The 19,726-nt window shown below is 50.4% G+C and overlaps 1 protein-coding gene and 1 pseudogene across 1 annotated transcript in view; both read left to right on the forward strand.

Annotated features, from left to right (window-relative positions):
* fam110d (family with sequence similarity 110 member D) overlaps positions 1-19,726 on the forward strand; it is a 68,044-nt gene that overhangs the window by 25,739 nt on the left and 22,579 nt on the right. The window lies entirely within an intron of this gene.
* Positions 816-1,035, forward strand: LOC119978936 (annotated as a pseudogene).

A 19,726-nucleotide genomic window follows, 5' to 3' on the forward strand; every position in this document is an offset into this window, starting at 1 on the left:
CAAGGCTTCAATGAAGTTACTGTGAAAAGCCCTAGTTGCCACTTTCCAGCACCTGTTCAGGGAGGCTGGTACAGGAATTGAACCCGTACTGCTGGCTGTGTGCTGCATTACAAGCCAGCGACTTAGCCCACTGTGCTAAACTTGAGCTCATGCAAAACTCTGCTGCCCAACTCTTAAGTCCTCTTCACCCAACATTCTTGTAATAATAATATTCATTGTCACAAGTAAGGTTACATTAACATTGCAATGAAGTTATTATGAAAAGCCATCAGTTAGAAAATTCACCTAAGAAGCACGTCTTTCGGGACGCGTGGGAGGAAACCGGAGCACCCGGAAGAAACCCACACAGACACAGGGAGAACGTGCAGACTCCACACAGACAATGACCCAAGCCGGGAATCAAACCTGAGACCCTGGTGCTGTAAATCAACAGTGCTAACCACTGTGCTACCGCGCTCCCGCTCTGGTCACACCTCGATTTTTAAAATCCTCCTCTGAATCGTCAGATCCCTTTATGGTCACAACCCTCCCTACATGATCCAGCCCTATAACCCACCGAGATTTGTGCTCTCATTTCTGGCTGCATGTGCACTGCTCCAAACTGGTGGCGGTTTTTTCAGTGCAAAAGCCCTGAACTCTGGATTTCCCTCGATCTTTTAGGTTACTTCTTAAATCTACTGCTGACATTTTGATTTCCTGCCCTAATACATTAGAGAGGTGTTGGTGATCACAGAGTACCTGATAGCCCTGGTGTGAGAAGCCATAAACCAGTGAAATTCAGCATCAGATTGCATAAACATGTCTTAATTTAATAAAAGGCTTCTCGGCCTTTTGGTCTATCAGATCAGGTGTAATGCCTGTTCTTTTCAGCTTAGATTTAGTATGTGTCTCTTATGGGGACCATGAATTGGATTTAATTTGAATTAAACCAATTTGAATTGGTTTTTGGAACAAGCAAGGGGATGGATTAAGGGCTCGCCCTGTCCACTCTACGCATTGGCTTTGTAACTTTAAGAAAGGAATAACGGGCGGGATTCTCTGACCCTCCGCGCTGGAATCACGCCCGGCGCAGGGGCGGAGAATAGCCATTCACACCGTAAATCTGGCGAGACGACGCTTCCGCGGACCCGCCAGTCACTTGCGCGGTCGACCCGGCGGCGGTTGGGGGCTGTTAAAAGCAGCCCCCGCGGCGATTCTTTGCGCACGACGGGCAAAGTGCCCGCCGAGTTCTGCCGGCGTGGTTCACATGGTCTCGGCGTTCTGGCTGCGGGGGCCATCCTGGTGGAGGGGCGGGGGGAATCCGACTCGAGGGGGGGCCTCCACGGTGGCCAGGTCCGTGAATGGTGGCTACCGATCAGCGGGTACGCTCATTCCGTGGTGGGGCGTCCGCCTGTTGCGCGGGGGCCGGCGCGGTGATGGCGGTCATGCACATGCGCAGACCTGTGCCAGCCGTGCAGGGCCGCCTTTCGCCGCCGGAGCAGCACGCAGCTCTCCGGTGCTGTCCTAGCCCCCTGAACAGCGGTGAATTGCTGGGCCAGGAGGGCCATTGGCGCCGCCGAACACCACTACGGTGTTTACGCCGGCGTCAACACTTGGTCGGGATTTCAGAGAATCCCAGCCAACATTTTTTTAAATGCCTTAATTCCACCTGCAGTTTGCTCTCTTTCCTGGGATGAAACTGCTGCTTGGTGAGGTACATTTCCACAGGTACAGGTTTCGTATTGGTACTTTACCCGGAACTATCTCAGTTGTGGCTCTGTAACAACAGTCTCATCTGACTCAGAGGTTTGTCGGTTCAAGTCTAGCTGTTCAGACATGAGCACAAAATCTTTATTTAGCACCCTTCACAATTACAGGAAGTCCCAAACAGTTTCACAGTCAGTGAAGTACTTTTGAAGCATAGGAACTGTGGCTGCCAATTTACTCACAACAATTAAACAAATGACCCAGGTCAGCTGTTTTAGTGATGTTGTTTGACTGATAAATATTGGCCAGGACACAGGGGAGAACTCCCTTCCGGTGCAGTTGATCTTTTACATCCACCTGAGAGGACATTTGGGACCTCAGTTTTAACGTCTCGTCAAAAAGGAGCGCACAACTCAGAGCTCACAACTCCCTCAGTATTGTGTTAGATGCGTCAGCCTCAGGGCAGCATGGTGGTGCTGTGGTTCGCATTACTGCCTCACGGTGCTGAGGTCCCAGGTTCAATCCCAGCTCTGGGTCACAGCCCATGTGGAGTTTGCACATTCACCCCCACAACCCAAAGATATGTAGGGTAGGTGGATTGGCCTTGCTAAATTGCCCTTTAATTGGAAAAAGAAATGCATTGGGTACTCTAAATTTAAAATAAAAAGATGTGTTAGCCTCAACTAAGCAACCATGGTTATTCAATGGGCTTTCTCTAGTTACCTAAAACAAACCTCTTGGGAGCTGCATAACACTCCTTGTGAAATAGAATGTACTTTTTTTTGTCTAGGAGTTCTTCAGCAGTCACACCAGTGTAGGCCCAGTCATGGCTAGTTGATAAATACAAGATAATTTCCATGCAGATTAACAGGCAGAGAGAAAATGCCACCTCAGACTCACTGCTCTTTTGTGACAATTCACCATTGCTCCCGGTCAGTTTATACACTTTGACACCTTGCCCACAGATAAGAGAAGAGTCTCCCCTGATGATTGTGTCTAGATGTTCCCATAGAGCACCTTGGCATAGATCAAAAGCTTCAGGCCCAGTCTGTGGAGTTGTTTGGTAGTTTTGAGAAGGGTTAGGATGATTGATTGGTTGTCGTGTTCTTTGATGGACAGCCCGGTAGTTATGGAGTTTCCAATTACAGATTATATTGGGTGGTGTACGTAATTCAAAGGGAGTTTACATCAGTCCTGACCTGCGTCAGGGAGCTATGCTTTTTGAAGTTTTATGTGAACCAGTTGAGGAGCTTGCCAGATTGAAGTTACAAGTCAACTTCTGTTTAAGGTCTCTGCTGGGAGAGGAAGCTATTGAACTCTCTTTATTATTTTGCATATCAAGCGTCGAGGAGTACTGCTCTGTGATATGCTTCATGACATTCATTCATCCACCATTTGCTGAGTGAACAAAACCACTTGTTAATCAGTCGAGTAATTGTGTACATTTAGAGTGTGCTGGAAACACTCAGCAAGTCAAGCAGCATCTGAGGAAACGTGAACTGCTAGCCGCGTTGTGCTCAAGCAAGAATGCAACGCAGCCGGTAGATCCCAGGAGAGGCTCCTGTGGACTTCCCAGCAGCCATTACACTTGACGGAATATACCCATGTCCCACAAGGCATCAGAATCGGAATTCCGCACAAAGAGGGCGTGACCTAATGCTGCGCGCTTAAGTAGGGTTTAAACCTACTTAAGTGAGCTCAGCCAGGATCTACTGGCCTCCCAGTGAGGCTGCAGCCAGGCGCCGTTCAGTACTGGTCCACACAAATATGGACCAAGTGGAATGGCACCGGGGGGAGGGGAGAGGGGCCTCCCGGTGGGGGGTTCTCCCAGGCCATTGGAGGCCCCTTGATGGTCAGGGTTAATGTCTCCCTGGCCCTCTCCCCCGGAGCATGGGCACCTTGGCACTGTCCTGTTGTCACCTTGGCGCTGCCAAGATGCTCAGGTGGCATTGCCAGGCTGGCAGGAGCACCTTAAGGGTGTCAGGGTAGCAGTGCAAGAATGCCAGGTAAAGGGCAGCAGGGTGGCGCAAGTGGTTAGCACGGTTGCCTCACTGCGCCGAGGTCCCAGGTTCGATCCTGGCTCTGGGTCACTGTCTGTGTGGAGTTTGCACATTCTCCCCGTGTTTGCGTGGGTTTCGTCCCACAATCCAAAAGATGTGCAGGGTAGGTGGATTGACCACACTAAATTGCCCCTTAATTGGAACAAAATAAAAATTGGATACTCTAAACTTTTTTTTAAATGCCCAGGTACCATGGTGGCACTGCCAAGGGTCAGGGCCCGAGGGCAGGCATGCCATAAAAGGAGGGTGGAGGGGGATTTTGAATGGTGGATGGTACAGGGCAGGTAAGTAGGGGAGGTTGGGAGGGTGATGGGTATGGTCCTGGAGAGAGGGTGCGGTAGGGGGTGTGGTGGGGCCTGAAGAGGTAGGGCCCCCAGGGACCCCATGGCAGGGTGTTCTCACTGGGAGGGGTGTGGGGTAGTGCCGATGTCTGTGGGGGTAACATTGCCCATGTGTGGAAGGCGTGGGGGACCCAGAAACTCACTTGGAGATCGGGGCACCCTTTCAAAATAGCGGGCCGATCTCTGAGCTCAGTTCACCAGTGCAAAATTATTTTTTAAATTCTTTTTTTTCCCAATTAAGGTGTAATTTAGCATGGCCAACCCACCTACACTGCACATCTTTGGGTTTGTGGGGTGAGACTCACACAAACATGGGGAGAATGTGCAAACTCCATACGGTCAGTGATCTGGGGCCGGGATAGAACACGGGTCCTCAGCGCCATGAGGATCAGGGGTTATGGGGAGAAGGCAGGAGAATGGGGAGGAGAAAATATCAGCCATGATTGAATGGCGGAGCAGACTCGATGGGCCGAGTGGCCTAATTTTGCTCCTATGTCTTATGGTCTTATGGCAGCAGTGCTAGCCCCTGCGTCACTGTGCCACCCCACAGAAAAAAGACTTTAAATGTGGGCTAAACCGGTGAAAAACTTACCGGGACCCCAAAAATTGACTAAGGGCGCGATTTAATTAAATGGGAACAAAGTCCCATAGCGAGCAAGTTTAGCGCCGTGATTTCTGGCGCCGAGGCCACACATAGAACCATCTTTACAATGAGGAGCTCCACTTGCCAGAACGCCTCAGTGTAGTGAGAGATCATAGGCCTCCCACACACACACTCCCCCAAAACCTACACAGGGCACCCTGGTCCAATCACACCCGTACACAAAATGTCAGCTAGACACCTTGGCAGTGCCAACCTGGCAGTGCTGCTCAGGCATCTTGGCAGTGCCAGGTGCCACCCTGCTCAAAGGGCACACACCTGGGGCCTCTTATCCCCACTTGTGGAGGCCACTATTGAACAGCCCTCACCCATGGTCTCCGAGATGACAGAAGTTTATCCCACGCCTCAGGTAACTCGGGAATCTGCACAATAAAGTGAGACTAGCTGTCTTGCTTTAATATCCAGATTTGCTAAAAAGTGATCCCACCCACAATGTGCAGGATTTACATCATTGAATCATAGAACCTTAAAATTTACAGTGCAAAAAGGAGGCCATTCGGCCCATCATGTCTGCACCGGTCCTTGGAAAGAGCATCCTACTTAAGCCCACGCCTCCACTCTCTCCCTGTAAACCAGTAACCCCACTTAACCTTTTGGACACTAAGGGGCAATTTAGCATGGCCAATCCACCTAACCTGCACATCTGCACAAAAACAAACCTGTTGGACTTCATCCTGGTGTTGTAAGACTTCTTACTGTGCACATCTTTGGACTGTGGGAGGAAACCGGAGCACCCGGAGGAGAAAGTGCAAACTCCACACAGACTGTCACCCGAGGCTAGAATTGAACCTGGGACCCTGGAGCTGTGAGGCAGCAGTGCTAACCACTGTGCCACCGTGCAGCCCATAACACATCATAACGTCTCGTAAGATTGCATTAGATCTCGTGAGGTGTTGCGCGCCAGTTGGATCCCAGGAGCAGGGTCTCCCGGCTTCTAATGGCCACACTGCGCTGCAGCGAGCTGCTTTTTGGGCGCTGTTTGGCCATTAAATCACACCAAAGTGTCGTTTGATAGAGGTGGGGAACTCGCCGGCAGATACGGCGGGAAACTCCGCGCAAATGAACTTTGGAATTTTTCCATTAAATTCCACACATTTTTTCTTTCTTTCTCCCACTCTTACTCCTTTCCTCACTCACTGCTTCTTTTTCTTTCTCCCTCTCTTGCTCTTCCTCGAGCTCCCATCCTTGTTCTGTTTCCGTCACTATTGTCCTCTCTCCCTCTCCAACTGTGTGTCTGTCCAGCTTGTGCTCCCTCGCTCCTTTGCTCACTCAAGTTTCTCCTTCTTTCTCTTTTACTTTCTCCTTCACCCGCTGACACTTTAATTTTCTTCCCTGCTGCTTCCCTCCCCTACTCCTTCCCTTTCACTCACTCACATCTGTTCCTCTCTCTCCGTCTTTTCCTGTCTGCCTCTCTCTCTCTCTCCCTACCATTTACTCCCTTTTCTCACTCACATTATTTTTCTACTTCTTGCCCTTCAATTTACTTTCTCTGTGTCCTTCATGCACCTACTCTGTATTTCTCTGTCTCTCTCTCCTACTCTCCTCTCATTTCCTCTGCTGTTCTCTTCTTGTTCATGAATACCCTCCCCTTCCCGCTCCTGTCTGAGTAATGCAGCCTGAGAACAGCTTGCTGTAATGGAGGGTAGCCACTGTTTGATGTGTAGAGGGCAGATCCCAGGAGCCTCAGTGCCGGCCCCTCATTCCTTGAAACTAATGACTTTATTCTGGCCGATTATGAGCCGCGGATAAATCCTGGACCTCCCGACCAAACATGAGAGGGGAGGCAGACAGCAGAGCAAACATGTGTTCACCTGATGTTTGAACTGCAGGGTATTATATGGCCACTCTCACAATTTGAAAGGCAAAATTCCCATGCATTTGCCATGTTTCTTTAGTGCGGTTTTCAGAAGTTGTAAGCTTTTGAGTTCAAGAAACCAAACTTGACACTGACGGCAAATGACAGCAGTTTTACTCACAGGAGATCTGCTGTCACTTTCCTCTTTTCCACATTCTGTCCTTTGCAGGTGTTCTGGGCTCTGTGACTGAAAACAAAGCAACGTTTTGCATTGATATACACATTTAATGTAGGATATGGCATCCCAAGGGATGGCAAATGGCGCAGTGGTTAGCACTGGGACTGTGGCACTGAGGACCCGGGTTCAAATCCTGGCCCTGGGTCACTGTCCGTGTGGAGTTTGCACATTCTCCCAGTGTCTGCATGGGTTTCACCCCCACAGCCCAAAGATGTGCAGGTTAGGTAGATTGGACAAGCTAAATTGCCCCTTAATTGGAAAAAAAAATATTTGGGTATTCTCAATTTAAAAAAAAAAGGCTGCTCTCTTATGGGGTTGGAAAATACCTTGTGCATAATTTTGAAGAAAAGCAGGGGAATTCTCTATGGTGTCTTGAAACATATTTATCCCCCAACCAAACATCACTAAAACAGTTCATCTTCTTAAATACTTGAAGGAGAAGATATTGGAGGGATATGGCTAAAGGAACTGGGGAGTGAGGCTTATAGGATTTGTTCTTCAAAAGAGCCAGTCCAGACTCCATGAGACGAATGACCTCCTTCGGATCTGTGCTGTACTACACTATGTTTGTATGAACACCGACATTTCTGTTGCTCGTTATGCTCTCTCCTTAATTTGCTCTGTTTATGACGGTTAATATGGTCGCCGTCCTTAATTCTAATTATGTTTGCTCAAGAGTCGCCACGTATCTTTCCGATACCGCCACAAGGTTCAAAACCGAATACTGATCAAAGACTCAATACACCAGTTAGTAAGTTTGAAACCAATACTCATTTATTTACACACAGTCAATTATACTCATGCACAAACCCTACTAACTAAACTATCACTACTACTAAAAGCCTATACTTAGCTTCGGGCACCCACTCAGTCAGAGGAACAATGGCCGTTGTCCGGTTCTGAGGCTGCTGGCATCGAACTTGTATAGAATAGTAGCTAGGAGCGTCTATTTCGTAGCGTGCGTTGACTTTGGACTTACTTGTTCTGGTGCAGTTGCTAGGCAGATCTCTCGTTGCTGAGAGCCAAGGCCAAGAAGAACGATTCTGTCTTGGGGGCTTCCTTTATACCCCAAAGGGGCTTCGTGCGCTTTTGGGCGGGCCTTGAACTTGGCCCCAATTAATTGGACCATATCCTAATCATCGGTATTGTTTTTCTCCAATAAAGGGGTGGCTGCCTGATCGCTGGGCGGGCCCTAGGTGACCGTTGGCCTGCTTTTGTTTTAGTCTCCTCTGACGCCAGGGTGTCTGCTTTGGTATCGTTTGCTTAAGTGTTTCTCTTTTGTCCCTGGAGACAGCTCATTAGTATGCTAATTGCTTTGCAGTATCGGTCTTGTCTGGGAGCTGCAAACCTCAATCCACAGACAAACCTTGCACCTGCTTGCTTTCTTAGCATTGTCCAATTTTCCCTTCATTCTTTGTAAGTGTCCATTTTGTAATCGGAACGTGGCCACCCCAGGTGGCTACGCTTCCTGGTGGGATGTTGGAGAGCAGGGCCAATCCAGACGCAAGAAGGAGAAGGCCGAGAGGTGACCTGGTACAATTCTTTGTATTTATAAAGGGGTTCATAGGATAAACAAATTGCAGATGCTCCCACCAGAACCAGGATCCATCAATCTGAGATACTCAGCAACAAATCCAATCAGGAACTCAGGAGGAACATCTTTACCTAGAGCGTGGGGAAAATGTGGAATTCAATACCAAGAGGCAGTGATTAAGATGAAAAGTATAGATACATTTAATGGTAAATCAGATAAACACATCAGGTCGAATGGATAGAAGGATATGTTGATGTGATAAATAAAATAGGGTGACAGGAGATTGTGTGGAGCATAAATGGCCACTTCAGGTGCTTTACTATTGATATAAATGTAGGCGGTGGTTGTTCTTGTTTCGATCTATGTAAAAACATACCCTGGTGATGCTTTGTGTATGGCAGCCTTTAAATTCTGCCCCTTTGCTAGCACCACTGATTTTGTTTATGTTGTTTCTTATTTAAATTTTAAAAAAATTCTTTCTTTTTTTTATTAATTTAGAGTACCCAATTAATTTTTTTCGAATTAAGGGGCAATTTAGCATGTTCAATTCACCTTGCGTGCACATCTTTGGGTTGTGGGGGTGAGACCCATGCAAACACGGGGAAAATGTGCAAACTTCACACGGACAGTGGCCCAGAGCCGGGATCGAACCTGGGACCTCGGCGCCATGAAACTGCAGTGCTACCACTGCGCCACCGTGCTGCCCGCTAGCACCACTGATGACTTAGTGTGGTCGAATTGAATCTTTGGGAAGGCTTGTGACAGTGAAGTGTTTAATAGATGACTTTAAAATGTCTGTAGAGAACAGGAAAGTCTCAGATTTCATAACCGCTCTGTGATAATTTGGCTGGGACATTGATAGGGGAACTGTGAGTTCCACCAAGTTAAGGATCGCCAACCGCCCACCTTGCACCGTCTGTAAACGTGAGCATGTTCAAACTTCTGCTGCAGGTATCATAACACGCACCAAATTGAATCAATCATATCACACTGTGCTCACTGGCTTACATTAGCTCCTGGAAATGCTACAATGTTAAGATTCTCATCTGTGTTCAAATTCCTTCATAGCCTTCGCCCTCTCTATTGCTGTAAGCTCCTCCAGACCCACCCTTTGTATGATTTGCTCCACTCCATTTCTGGCCTCTTGATTACTCTCAATTCTAGCCTCTCGATCACAGCATGGCGGCACAGTTGTTAGCTCACCTTTGATTCCGACCCTGGGTCACTGTCTGTGTGGAGTTTGCACTTTCCCTCTGTGTTTTCGTGGGTTTCCTTAGGGTACTCCGGTTTCCTCCCACAGTCCAAAGATGTGTAGGTTAGGTGGATTGGTCATGATCAATGTGCAGGTCTATGGGAATAGGAAGGGGGAGTGGGCCTAGGATTTGGATTTGTTTTTTTTTAGAAAATATTTTATTAAGGCATTTATAATTTTACCACTTTTAAGCAGAAAAATCCAACAAGACAAAAAATCCACAATAACATAGCCATCCCTCCCAAACACAGACCCCAACCAACATGGTTCATATAAACACTCCGCCTCATGGCCCTCTCTTTGTTGGTTTTCCTACCCTCATTCGTCACTTCCATGCCTCCCCACTTTTCACCCTACGCCCCCCATTCTCCCCCGCCTTTGCTGACAGCTTAATTTTCTTTAAAGAAGTTGTTGAACGGCTGCCACCTCCAAGCGAGCCCATGTAACAAACCCCTTAAGGCGAATTTGTTTTTTCTCCAACCTGAGAAACCCCGCCATGTCGCTAACCCACACCCCCAATTTCGGGGCCTCTCTTCCACCCCCCTCCCCCCCCCCCCCCCCCTCCCACCCCCACCCCCGGGCTCTCGGATCGTCCGACACTCCGAATAACGTCACCTCTGGACTCGGAGTCACCCTCCCTTGGAGGACCTCAGACATGACGTCCGCAAATCCCTGCCAAAAGCCCCTCAACCTCGGACACACCCAGAACATGTGCGTATCATTTGAAGGACCACCCCCCACGGCACCCACACCTGTCCTCCACCTCCTCAAAGAACCTGCTCATCTGGGCCACAGTCATATGAGCCCTGTGGACCACCTTGAATTTGATCAGGCTGAGCCTGGCACATGATGAGGACGCTTTCACTCTCCACAGTGCCTCCTCCCATAGAACAACCTCCAACTCCCCTCCCAACTCTTCTTGCCACTTCCTCTTCACCTCCCCTATTGGAACCGCTTCCCACTGCATCAGCTCCTTATATACATCTGAGACCTGCCCCTCCCCAACTCCTGTTTTTGACATCACCTTGTTCTGTAGCCCCCTTAGTGGGAGGCGCAGAAAGCTCGAGATTTGCCTCCGAACAAAATCCTGAACCTGCAGGTACCGGAACCCATTCCCACCTGGCAACTTGAACTCCTCCTCTAGCTCCTCCAAGCTTTGGAAGCCCTCCTGAATAGAAAGATCTCCAAATCTCTCGATCTCTGCCAACTGCCACCTCCTAAAGCCTCCATCCAGCTTCCCCGGAGTGAACCAATGGTTGTCACAGATCGGTGCCCACACTGACGCCCCCTCCAACCCCGTGTGTTGTCCCCACTGCCCCCACATCCTCAGGGCTGCCACTACCACCGGGCTTGTGGAGTACCGAGCCGGCGAGAACGGCAGAGGTGCCGTCAACAAAGCCTTCAGGTTCGTGCCCTTACAGGATGCAGCTTCCACCCGCACCTCCCACTACCCACTTACTAAACATCGATATATTAGCTGCCCAGTAGTAATTGATAAAGTTCGGAAGAACCAGTACCCCCTTGCCACGCCCCCACTCCAGCAGAACCTTCCTCACCCGCGGGGTTTATCCGGCCCAAATAAAACACGAGATCATCACATTCATCTTCCTGAAAAATGCCTTAGGGATGAAAATTGGGCGACACTAAAACAGCAATCTCAGAGGACTGTCATTTTCATAGTCTGTATAATCCCCGCCAGTGACAGCGGGAGCACGTCCCACCTTCAGAAGTCTCCTTTCATCTGTTCCATTAGTCTATCCAAATTCAACTTGTGAAGCTGACCCCATTCCTGAGCCACTTGAATACCCAGGTACCTAAAGTACCCGCCCATCACCTTGAATGGCATCTCCTGCAATCTCTTCCCCTGCCCCCTTGCCTGGATCGAAAAAACCTCGCTTTGGCCCATATTCAATTTATAACCTGAGAACCAACCAAATTCCTCCAGTATCCTCATAATCCCACCAATCCCCCCCAGCGGGCCTGCTATATATAAAGGAGCAAATTGTCTGCATAAAGCAAGACCCTAAGCGGCATTTTCTGCAATCGGCGCGATGGCGTCAAAAACGGTGCGAACCACTACGGCGTGGGCCGACTGGAAGTAGTGGAATTCTCCGCATTTCCGGGGGCTCGGTGGACGCCGGAGGGGTTGGCGCTGTGCCAGCCGGGGCCGAAGGGACTGCGCGAGTCTGCGCATGCGCCAAAGGACGGGAGTGATCCCGCGCATGCGCGGAACCACCTGCGTATGCTGGCGCATGCGCGGGGGGGGGGTCTACTCGGTGCCGGCCATGGCGGAGCCCTACAGGTTCTGGCGCGGAAGGAAGAGGTACCCCCACAGCACAGGCCCGTATGTACATCGGTGGGCCCCGATCGCGGGCCAGGCCACCATGGGCCCACCCCCCTCCCGGGGTCGGATCCCCCCTGCGGCCCCCAGAGGACCGCACCAGCCGACTTACCTGCCAGGTCCCGCCGTGTGGGACCATGTCCAATCCACGCCGGCGGGACTGGCCACAAACCGGGGCCGGGAGATTTGCGGGCGGGGCCACTTGTCAATGGCCCCTGACCGGATTCGCGCCGCCCCGCCGGGGATTCTCTGACCAGGGTGGGGGGGGGGGGGTCAGAGAATCCCGCCCCTGTGTTCCACTCCCCCTCGCACCATCCCCCGCCAAACGTTTGATGTTCGCAGCACCATTGCCAAAGGGTCTATGGCCAGGACAAACGGCAGTGGGGAGAGAGACACCCCTGCCTCGTCCCCCGAAACAAGCTAAAATACTCCGAACACACCCGATTCGGCCTTACACTTGCCACCAGTGCCCGATGGAACAACCGCACCCAATTCACAAATCCCTGCCCGAAGCCAAACCATCCCAGGACCTCCCATAAATATTTCCACTCCACTCGATCAAAGGCCTTCTGTGCATCCATGGGCACCATCACCTCGACCTCGCGCCCCTCCATAGGCATCATTATTACATTTAAGAGCTGCCTAATATTGGCTGCCAGGTGTTGCCCCTTAACAAACCCTGTCTGATCCTCCCCTATTACCCCTGGGATGCCGTCCTCAACCCATGTGGCCAGGTTCTTTGCCAGCAGTTTAGCATTCGCATTTAATAAGGTCTACATGTCCCACAGCTTTCCGGATCTTTGTCCCGTTTCAAGATGAGAGAGATCGATGCCTGCGATAATGTCGGGAGAAAGCACTCCCAAATCCTTCGACTCATTAAATGCCTTTACCAAAAGCGGCCCCAGCACCCCGGAAAACTTCTTCTAAAATTCCACCGGGTATCCGTCCGGTCTGGGGGCCTTACCTGATTGCATCACCCTCAGCCCCTCTTTTACCTCCTCATGCCCGATTGAGGCCCCCAGGCCCTCACCAGCTCCTCTTCCACATTCGGGAACTCCAGCACCCCCCAAAATTGTTTCACCCCTCCTCCCCGGCTGGGGGGTTCCGATTTATACAACTTACTATAAAAATCTTGAAACACACCATTCACCCCTGCCGGGTCCAAAACCACCTTCGCACCTGCATCCTTTACTTTCCCAATCTCTCTCGCCGTCTCCTGCTTCCTCAACTGATGCGGCAGCACCCTGCTCGTTTTCTCCCCGTATTCATAGACTGCACCCCTAACCCTCCTCAGCTGCCCCACCGCCTTACTTATGGACAGGAGCCCAAATTCTAGCTGCTGCCTCCAGCGTTCTTTCAAAAGTCCATCCTCCGGAGTCTCCGCATACCTCCTGTCCACCTGTTACGATTTCTCCCACCGATCGTTCTAACTCCACCCGCTCTGCCTTCCCTTGTGTGCCCGAATAGAAATAAATTCCCCTCTAATAATTGCCTTCAGTGCCTCCCAGACCACCCCCGCCGACACCTCACCCGTATCATTGATCTTCATATATCCCCGGATGGCCTCCCTCACCCGCTCACACACCTTCTCCTCCGCTAACAGCCCCACATCCAACCTCCATTGAGGGCGCTGGGCCTTTCTTTTACTCACTCGCAAGCCCACCAGTGCGGAGTGTGGTCTGACACCAGTATTGCTGAATATTCAGCATCTAACACCTCTACCTGCAGCGTTTTGTCCATCACAAAGATGTCGATCTGGGAATATACCTTATGTACATGGGAGTAGAACGAAAATTCCTTACTCCTCAGCCTCCCAAATCGCTACGGATCGACCCCCCCATGTGCTCCATAAACCCCCGGAGCTCCTTCACCATAACTGATACCTTCCCAGACCTAGAACTCGACTGGTCCAACCTTGGATCAAGAACAGTGTTGAAATTTCCCTCCATAATCAGTCGATGAGAATCTAGGTCCGGAATCTTCCCCAGCATCCGTCTCATAAATTCCATGTCATTCCAGTTCGGGGCATATATATTCACCAACACCACCAACATTCCCTCCAATTTCCCACTAACCATAACATATCTCTCGCCCCCCCCCCCCCCCCCCCCCCGGGTCTGCCTCTATTTTCCTCATCTCGAACGCCAAACGCTTATTCAACAAAATCGCCACCCCCTTCGTTTTAAAGTCTAATCCTGAATGAAACACCTGCCCGACCCATCCCTTCCTCAACCTAATCAGATCCCCCAACTGCAAATGTGTCTCTTGCAGCCACATCCGCCTTCAGTTCCCTCAAGTGCACAAACACATGGGCCCTTTTGACTGGCCCATTCTGTCCCCAAACGTTCCACATGACCAGCCTGGTTGGGGGGCACCGTGCCCCCCCCCCCCCCCCCCCCCCCCCCCCCGATTGCCCATAGGCTCTCCTGGGCCGGGCCGGTTTACGGCCCATGCCCCGTGCCTCCCTTGGCCTGCCCTTGGGTGTCCACCGTCATCAACCGTACTGTTCCCCCCCCTGCCAGGTATCCCAACTCCCCCCCCCCCCCCCCCCCCCGCCCAACTCCTCCTCCCCCCACCTGACCTTCAGCTGACCCTCCACTGTGCTTCCATGAACTAGCCTGCCCAGCAAGCCTGGCAGCACCTGCCCCTGGCGCCTAGCAACCTACCCCCGCTGAATCCCCCCCCCCCCCACCCCGTTCAAACAACCGTGCAAACAATCAAAGGAAGAAAGAAAAACCCCTCCCCGGGCCCGAACACTGGAACCAACCCTCCCCATCCCTTAACAAAGATACAAAGATCGATAAAGAACCCTGAAGCAGAAAAAGAGAGAAAAGAAGAAGAAAAAGGAAAAGGGCATGGCCTCGAATACCATAAACATTTTTTTTTTCCACAGTACAGTAGAGCAACTTCACATCTCCTTCACCAAAGTTCAAAGTCCTCCTTCTCCTGCCAGTCCATTGTCTCTCATGAACTCCACTACCTCTTCCGACGAGCCAAAATATCGCTCCCGACCCCCATAGGTCACCCATAGGCGAGCCGGATACAGTAGTCCGATCTTTATGCCCTTCCTGTATAGGGCCACCTTGAGCTTATTAAAGCTCGCCCTCCTCTTCGCCAGCTCTGCCCCCAGGTCCTGGTACACATGGATCTCGCCACATTCCCAGGTGCAATACCTCGTCTGCCTGGCCCACCTCATGATACGCTCCTTGCCCCCACCCCCCTCCCAGGACTTGCGCATAGCACCCTGTGGGCTCAATCCACCTCCAACGATTGGTCAAATGCACCTTGCCCATGTAGCTTCTCAAGCATCTTCCCCACGTATGCACCAACATCAGCTCCTTCGCACCTCTCCGGCAGACCCACGATCCGAATGTTCTGGAGACCGGTTCTCCAGATCCTCCTCCACCTTCTCCTGCAGTCCCTTCTGCTGGTCCCTCATCAGTCCCATCTCCGCTGCCATCGAGGTGGACTGTTCTTCATGCTCCCCCGCAGCTCCTCCAACTTCTGGATTGCCTGCCCCTGGGCTGCCAGTCTCGTCTCAACGCGGTCAACCACCGCCTTGACTGAGTCCACCGCCCGGGCCAGGTCCTCCAAACTTTCCTTCCGTTGCTGAGGGAACTTCTCGTTCAAGAAGCTCACCAGCTGCTCCGTCGACCACTGAGCCGGTAGGGCTGACCCCTGCCCTTCCGCCATCTCCGCCTGCGTTGGCAGCACCACACCCATCTCAACCAACTGATTTCCTCTTTTACGGGCACTTCTGGTCCACAGCTCCATAAACTAGGAGGTCAATCTCTCCTGCTCACACTCCTACACCTTTTTCCTTCACAATTCCAACTGCAAACCGGGGAAAAGGCTGCAAAAAGGCCGCCACAAGCGGGAGCTACCACGTATGCGACCACTCACTCCATGGCCGCCACTGGAAGTGATTTGGATTTGTTTATTGTCACGTGTACCGAGGTAGAGTGAAAAGTATTGTTCTGCATATAGTCGAGATCATTCCATACATGAAAAAACATAAGGCATACATAAATACACAATGGGCTGCTGGATTCTCCATTATTGGGACTATGTCCCCAGGCTGGCATCAAAAAGGTAGAATTTTACACCAGAAAAACTGGGATCAAAGGACACGAATTCCTAGCCCTGCAGGGGGCTAGCAGGGACCCGGAGTAGATCTTGCAGCTTTTGCTACTTCCGGGTCGGAGGCCGCACATGCACACGGCGGCGGCCTCCAGCGGCCACGCTGTGCTCCATGGCAGACTCGGACCGCGGAGCTAGACACAAACAATTTGGCCACCCAATCGGCCGCACGCCAGACCCTCAAACCCCGCACAAGCGTTCCCTGGCCGCCTATAAGGCCCGTCTGGCCTCCGATTGGCCCACCCCCTCCCCCAACCAGGGCGGCCGCAGACTGAGTCCACAGCTGCCATGCGAGTATCCCGGCCGGCTGGAGCACATTAGTTCCACACCATCAGGACTTTGGCCGCTCAGGGGCAGAGAATGGTTGAGAGGTGCTCTGGAAATGGCCCCAGGTAGGTCGCAGGCGGCGTGAGTACGCCGCTTTTTGGGGCGCTGGTCCCAATTTCTTGCGGGACCATGGATTCTCCGCCCCCACATCAGCCGCAATTTTGGCGCGAGGATGCGGAGAATCCAGCCCAACGTAAATACATAGACACAGGCATCTGGTGAAGCATACACGAGTGCAGTACTACTCAGTAGAGAAGATGCGTGAAGAGATCAGATCAGTCCATAAGAGGGTCATTCAGGAGTCTGGTAATAGCGGGGGAGATGTTGCTTTCGAATCTGATATGCATGTTTTCAGACATTTGTATCTCATGCCCGATGGAAGAAGTTGGAAGAGTGAATAAACTGGTGGGAGGGGTCTTTGATTACGCTGCCCACTTTTCTAAGGCAGCAGGAGGTGTAGACACTCCTTTTTTTATAAGTTTAGAGTACCCAATTAATTTTTCCAATTAAGGGGCAATTTAGCGTGGCCAATCCTCCTACCCTGCGCTTCTTTGGGTTGTGGGGGCGAAATCCACACAAACATGGGGAGAATGTGCAAACTCCACACAGACAGTGACCCAGAGCTGGGATCGAACCTGGGACCTCAGCGCCATGAAGCAGCAGTGCTAACCTCTGAGCCACCGTGCTGCCGGGTGAAGACAGATCAATAGATGGGAGGCGGGTTCGCGTGATGGATGGTGGCGTGCTCTTTCAGAGGGCCGGTGCATACTCAATGGGCCGAATGGCCTCCTTCTGCACTATAGGGATTCTATGGATTCTAATAGCTTTCATCCCACCATTGGCTCCTGTGCCTTCTGTTGCCTGGGCCCAAATCTCTGGAATGACCTTTCTAAACTCACTGCTGTCTCCAACTCCCAATACTCCTTAACTCTTTGACCAAGCTTTTGGTTCCAACATATCTTTCTTTGGCTTAGTGTTGAATTATTTTTGTCTGATTATAGTCCAGCGAACCTGGGGATGTTTAGCTATGTCAAAGGTGCTATATAAATGCAAGGTGATTGTAGTTGTCTTATAAGTTGCCATGGAAACACAGAAAGGAACTAGACATAAAAGGAGCATGGCTTGGATGGAAGGTTACACTGACCCACGCATCCTGTCCCTGACAATGGGAGTTTGTTGACATTACCTTCTCCCAGTGTGAATTCTCACCTCCAGAGAAGGGAATGAATATTTTAAAGTTCATTGTCTTTATGCACAGCGCCTTGAGGGAAGCAGGAAAGGGTGGAGACGCTAGCACTTTGTATTTGTGCCATGTGTGGAAAAATGGTGAATGCGTTCTTTAAAAAAATGTGTCAACTGGAGGAAATGTTCTCCCCGGGAATGGAAAATTCAGGAACTAATCTGTGCTTCTAGTTTTGGGAGGCTGTTTCCACAAAAAACAGTTCACTACACACATTCAATGCTGATTATGGGATGTGAGACTTCAGGTAAATAGGAGCAGATTATATAGTAAGATTCCCACCACTCTGAGAGACTATTAATAGATTGAAAGGTTATGGACATCTGGTGGTGATGATGATGGCTTTTGAAAAGCCCCTGTGGTTGGCGGGGGTGGGAGCGTCTATAAAACATTGCACCAGTCTCTCCAACTGGCTAATTACAGAGGAACCACAACAGATTGCCTCAAGGTCATCGTAAACCACAGCTCCCTCCGAAAGCTACTGGAAGAAAATGAAGATTTTTCTATTGCCCGCCCATCCTTTCCTTTTTGTCTGATCACTGAGTGGGCCTTATTGACTCTGGAGTTGTTCTGAAGTCTGTGGGAGTTTGAAATTGTTCTCAACACTGCCCTGCCAATTAAGCCCAAGGGAAAAATCATGAAACAAATTTGAAAGAACGTAAGCTTTTACTTTGAAAATGATTGGACAGGGGCGGGGGGGGGGGGGGGGGGGGGAAGTCATCCAGTCACGGATTATAACAAGCCTACCCGCTCTCTGAATCCCTATGGGAAGGCGGAGCACCTGTCATTGTGGGCAGGACATCTGGGGGGGTGCTCTGATGAAACCACTAGTGATGCGCCCCACCAGATTCGGCAACCATGAAGGCCTCCTACTCATTTGTTTTGAGCTACTTAAACGAGAGGATCAAGAAGCAAACGTTGGAATAGAGTTGCCCACGTGCTTGTATTGCGGAGTAATGTCTGAGTATTATTTTGCTCCCCAGTCTTCTTCAGCAAGATGGAGGCAAAGAAACACTTGGGAGGCATGTAACAAAAAAGGAAAAATCCAGAGAAATGAAAATGGAAGAAATTGTTGTTCCAAAAAAAAGAGAAGAGCGAAACAGGGAACAGAAAAGAGAAATAACTTGCATTTCTATCAGCTTCTCCGAACCTCGGCTCATCTCAAAGTCAATGAAGTGGCCAATTTACGGACACTTCCCAACGCCACTGGCATTTATTTCTTGTGGGGAGGGGATACAGTCATGAGGGGAAACCAACAGCTAAATCCTGCAGCCGTTTCGTTAGCTTCCTAGGGGTTGACGGTTGAGGAGTGGGGTGATAACTCCTTCATGGCTGTTCCATGGCCCACCAAGATCCAGCCAGCAGAAATGGCTGCCCTCACAGCAATGGAAGGTTCCCAATTCTGCCCCCACTCCTGATTGCTGTGGCCTGGCCACAGTAATCCGCAATTACTAAACAGCCAGTTTGTAATGTAGCGCAAGGCCAGCAACGTTGGTTCAATTCCCATACCAGCTGAGAATTCTGAATTCTCCCTCTGTGTACCCAAACAGGTGCTGGAATGTAGCGACTAGGGGCTTTTCATTGTAACTTTGTTGCAGTGTTAATGTAAGCCTACTTGTGACAATAAAAGATTATTATTATTTACTTCTTCAATTAAAGTTTTGACCAACCCCTCCTGTCATCTCCTGTTTTAGTTACATAGCAATTTTTCTCTGTAGATCTCTTTTTATGTTGAAGGTGCTTTGTAAGCTTTAGAAAAATTGACAAATGTTAGGATGTTTACTCATTAAAATGAGTTCCCCTTTCTCTCCACTCCATCCTTCCTGCAACCCCGTGTGGCCTTCTCACTGTCCCTTCAGTTTCACAATCATTATCCTCATTTAATGTTCCTGCATATCTCTCAATGCTTCATGTTGCTGGTGACTTCATGACATACACTATTAGTAAGACATTGTTAGGTATGTTCATGTCTCACTTCAGAGACTTGAGCACAAAACTTGACTGCCACTCTGTGTCAGTCTTGAAGGAGTGCTGCACTGTTGGAGGTACTGGTAGCATTCTCTGTTTGGAAGACTAAGGGCATGATTTGTCTGAATGGGAACATAGTCCCA

This window comes from Scyliorhinus canicula, chromosome 1 (genome assembly GCF_902713615.1).
Source record: "Scyliorhinus canicula chromosome 1, sScyCan1.1, whole genome shotgun sequence".
Classification (NCBI taxonomy): Eukaryota; Metazoa; Chordata; class Chondrichthyes; order Carcharhiniformes; family Scyliorhinidae; genus Scyliorhinus; species Scyliorhinus canicula.